At 48.7% G+C, this 4,683-nt stretch overlaps 1 protein-coding gene across 1 annotated transcript in view; it reads right to left on the bottom strand.

Annotated features, from left to right (window-relative positions):
• The window catches only part of USP36 (ubiquitin specific peptidase 36), a 51,726-nt gene extending 49,938 nt beyond the window's left edge, over nt 1–1,788 (bottom strand). Inside the window, exon 1 of the mRNA XM_004374105.2 lies at nt 1,497–1,788. The gene's annotated coding sequence lies outside the window, so the exon portion shown is untranslated. The remainder of the gene's footprint in view (nt 1–1,496) is intronic.
• Between the last annotated feature and the right edge of the window lie 2,895 nt (nt 1,789–4,683).

The raw sequence follows: 4,683 nt of genomic DNA, 5'->3' as shown, positions 1-4,683 counted from the left end.
AATTCTTGTAGGACACTGATTGCACACACACACACACACACACACACACACACACACACACGTGTAGTGAGGGGATCAGCATGGCAAGTCAGAGAAGGATGCACATCTGTACAGACTGTGCTGCTCAAAACGAAGGCCTCGAGCCACACGTGGCCGCTCAGCACATGAAGGGAGGCCAGCCCCCACGGAGATGAGCTTAAGCATGAAATGCGTACCACATTTCAAAGGCTGAGCGCAAGGTGGGAGCCCGGGTGGCACAAGTGCTCAGCTGTCAACTGAAAGGTCGGTGGTCTGAACCCCCCAGTGGGTCCACGGGAGGAAAGACCTCGCCATCGGCTTCCGAAAAGACTGCTGTTGTCAACCGCCATCGAGTCAGTTCCGATTCACAGCGACCCTGCGCACGACAGAAGCCAACACTGCCCAGCCCTGCGCCATCCTCACAATCGCTGTTACGTTGGAGCCCACTGTTGCAGCCATTTCATTGAGCGTATAACTGCCCCATAGGGTTTTCTAGGCTGTAATCTTTACGGAAGTACGGAAGGACCTATTTCCGTAAAGATCACAGCCTAGAAAACCCTATGGGGCAGGTCTACTCTATCACATGGGGTCACCATGAGTTGGAATTGACTTGATGGCACCTAACAACAACCACCCGCAGGGGAAAGATGTAGCCGTCTGCTTCCATAAAGATTACAGCCCTGGAAACCCTATGGGGCAGGTCTACTCTGTCCTGTAGGGTCGTTATGAGTTGGAAGCAACTCAACGGCAATGGTTTGGCTTGGTTTTGGTTAACAACAACAAAGTATAAGAAAAAATGCAAAATATCTCAATAGTTTTTATACTGATAACATGTTGACATAATACCTTACATATACCAAGCCAAATAAAATATATTATTAAAGTTGATTTCACCTGCTCTTTATTTTTTAACATGGCTACTGAAATTTTTTGTATTATATTTATAGCTTGTATTACAGAAAAATAGTTTAGATAAGATGGCTATGCTTGATCAAGTCTTTCCCCAGACCACTTCTCAAAACAGTAGAAGGGAAAAGACAAGTGGATGAGTGGGCAGACCACGGGCTCTGGAAGCCAGCAGACCTGGTTACTCCCAGCTCCATCACCCACTAGCTGTGAAGTCCAGGGAAAGCCACCTTAACTTCTCCAAGCCTCCTACTCTTCAACTGTAAAATGGGGACAAAAATAGCTAAGGCTGCTGTGAGGATTAGACAACACACCCTTGCTACAGCGCGTGCTACATCATAGCGCCGGTGGAGGGGCGCCCGTGGAGAGGCACTACTATCCCCCCAAGTGCCTAACCTGCAGGGAAGAGGAGACCGGGCACCCCTCTGATGGTTACCCTTGTATCCACATTTTTCCCACCCACCACCTCTCAACTCAGCCATACCAGTCAAAGCACAAAGCCTACCTGAGTCACACTTAGAAAAATGTGTTCCTTAAACTGCCCACTCATATCAGAAAAATAACGACCCTACCTGGTGTCCAGGATCCAGCCTGCCAGGAGAAACCACCTAGTCAGGTGCACCCCAAAACTCTGTGCCACTGCAAGCCAGGCCCTCTCCCACCGCCTCAGGGAGTCACTCAAGTTGTCATTAGGGATCACTGCACTTCATACATGGATCAAATTCCTGTCTCTATAGAAATCTCTGTAAAGTACAGAAATGTAGGAAACTTATTTTTTTTAAAAAAAAATAAGCAAGCACGGGTTTTCTGCTTTGAGGAAATCAAAGATCCTTTCCTAAGGTACAGCGTCTAAGAGCCCCCGCCAATTGAAGCTTCGCTGCAGGGCCGCACGCAGAGAACTCGGTGGAATGAGGAGGGAGGCAGAAACCTTTGCAGGCTTACCTGGGAGGGCCGAGCGCGGGCCAGCTGCTTCTGCAGCATCGAGTCCGTTAACAAGGAAGGGACGGCGTCAGGCTGGGTGCGTGCGGTGCTGGGGCCTCACATGCAGGTGCTACCCTGGCCTGTTAAACCACCCGAGCGGCCGAGCGGTCGTCCAGAAGGGGTGTCCGACTCTGTAGGATGAACAGCGAGATCGTCACGGGAGGCCGACTCTCCCCCCACCACCTGCAGCACAGAGATTCCCACCACCACCTCTCCCCATCATCGACCAGGAACAAATCGTCATCAAGGCTACAGGAATGCCCACAGCACAGGACTCCCCACAGGAGAAGTGGGGAGGAGGACCATACCAACAGGTACACATTATTGTAACGTCCGCCACTGGAAAACCCTGACGTCTGCTCGCTATCTTAACCCTGACACCAACGACAACCCCAGTCAAGAGATCTCCCCACTCTCTAGCCAACGACAGCCTAACTCGCATTCCCAAAGAGCAAGAGGTAACAGACAACAATCCCTCACGTCTGGGTTTCATGAACCAGTAAAATGTCAGGAAAAAAAAAACGAGAGAGCAACGAGTTGCCAAGTTTTTACTTTGCTAAGGGTGAGATTTTTCTTTAAATTGCCATCCACAATCACTATGATTGCATAAAATTAAGGTACTCAAAAAAAAAAAAAAGAAAAAACTCCCTGTGGAAAGGCACAAGCATCCACAAACGTACCGACCACACAGCAGTGGACCCCACGTTCTCATGACTCAACTTCAACCGTTTCTGCATACAACCAACTTTGATTCATCTGCCCATGCCCAGATTATCTGAAAGTAACTTTCAGACATATCATTCCGCCCCAAAATACAAGCATAGCAACACACAAGAACCCATACGTATACAGAAAGAGTGGAGCCATGGTGGCACAGCAGTTAAGAGCTCGGCTGTTAACCAAAAAGTATGCAGTTCGAATCCAGCAGTTGCTCCTTGGAAATCCTATGGGGCAGTTCTACTCTGGCCTACAGGGTTGCTATGAGACGGAATAGACTCGACAGCACTGGGGTTTACAGAGAGCGAGCGAGTGAGCAAGGGAGAGCCCCGGTGGCACAACAGTTAAGTGGTTCGAACCTACCCAGAGGCTCAGCTGGAGAAAGACCTGGCAATCTGCTCCCGTAAAGACTTCAGCCTAGAAAACCTTATGGGGCAGTTCTACTCTGTAACCGTCAGAATTGCCTCAATAGCATCCAACAACAACATACGCATGTATATGTATATGTGCTCATTATGTGTATGTATATATATGTACATACACACACACGTATATATATGAATAATAAACACGGTCTCAGAATAAGGAACAAATCTGTAAAGACATTCAGCTTTATGAAAAACTCTCCACAACATCATTTTGTCAAGACTCACACCTCAGAACTTCGTCACGATGCACATGGGTCCACGGTCTGTTAGCCAGAAGATAATGAGAATTTGGGAGTTAAATGGCTTTGTTGTTGGTAGGTGCTGCCAAGTCGGTCCCAATTCACAGTGACCCTATGTACGACAGAACGAAACACTGCCTGGTCCTGCACCATCCTCACAATCGTTGTTATGCTTCAGTCCACTGTTGTAGCCGCTGTGTCATTTCATCTGGTTGAGGGTCTTCCTCTTTTTCGCTGACCCTCTGATTTACCAAGAGTGATGCCCTTCTCCAGGGACTGGTCCCTCCCGACATGTCCAAAGTAAGCCATCTTTGCTTCTAAGGAGCATTCTTCCAACACAGATTTCCAAGTCAGATTTGTTGGTACTTCTGGCAGTCTAGGTATATTCAATATTCTTCGCCAACACCGTAATGGCTTTAACCCAACTGTGTTTAACGGCTTTAACTCAATTTAATTCGAGATCAGTAACTTAAAGGACACGTATCCCATAACCCACTCCTGAATGTGGAGTCAGAGACTTCTAACCATTTTTTGAGTTTTGGCAGAAAGAACAAGCTCTACTTCATCCATCCCACCTCCAACATTAAGCAATAGCCTCAGAATGGCTACAGAAACCCAAAGGACCATGTCCTGTAATCAATCATCAGCAAACCCTTTGAAGAACACATTTGGTAACACAAACACTCTTCAAAACTCACTAAGGACAGCCTCTCCATGTCACATTTCTCATGGTCCAGGAAAGAATCATACTTACAACCATACTTAACATACAACGTATGTTTATACTTTCAAAAGTGCTCAAACACAGCTGTCTTAAAACACCATTCAAGCACATTCTCTCTCCCTCCTCAGTTTCCAGTATAAACTGCACTCCAGACTCACGCCATCAGCCACGTGCTGCGGGGGGAGTATAAGAGGACAGACCCAAGCTGCGGCCTCCCCAAGGCCCGCTTTTAAAGGGAGGCCTCCGGAGTGTCTCTGCAGAGCGCCAAGCCCGGCTGGGAAAAGGGCAAATGAGCATCTCTCTCCTTGAAGGCTGGTTCTTGGCATCCATTACTGAAACTGAACTCTGAGCACCGAGCTATTTCTCTGCTCAGTTTTAGGCTGTTACTCTAGCACCTACCAGCCCAAGAGAGACCCAATCCCACCCGAAAAAAGCCAGTGGTGTTTTAAAAGCCCAAGTCCGCCCGAGCGCTCAGCATCGCCTTCCTGATCGTGCCCACGGGGTTACCCTCTCCACGGTGCTCACCGCGCGCTTACAGAAAGCGCATGAGCCCCGCTCTACCGCTCGCAGAGCGCTCTCCGAATCTGACACAAGCCCTTCCAGAGAGGCCGGCTCTGCGCAAACGATGCTTCGAGGGCAGAGACTGCGCCCAACGAGACAAAGGCCGCCG

Source organism: Trichechus manatus, unplaced genomic scaffold, assembly GCF_000243295.1.
Source record: "Trichechus manatus latirostris isolate Lorelei unplaced genomic scaffold, TriManLat1.0 scaffold00028, whole genome shotgun sequence".
Classification (NCBI taxonomy): Eukaryota; Metazoa; Chordata; class Mammalia; order Sirenia; family Trichechidae; genus Trichechus; species Trichechus manatus.
This window is presented reverse-complemented; position numbering and strand designations above follow the sequence as displayed.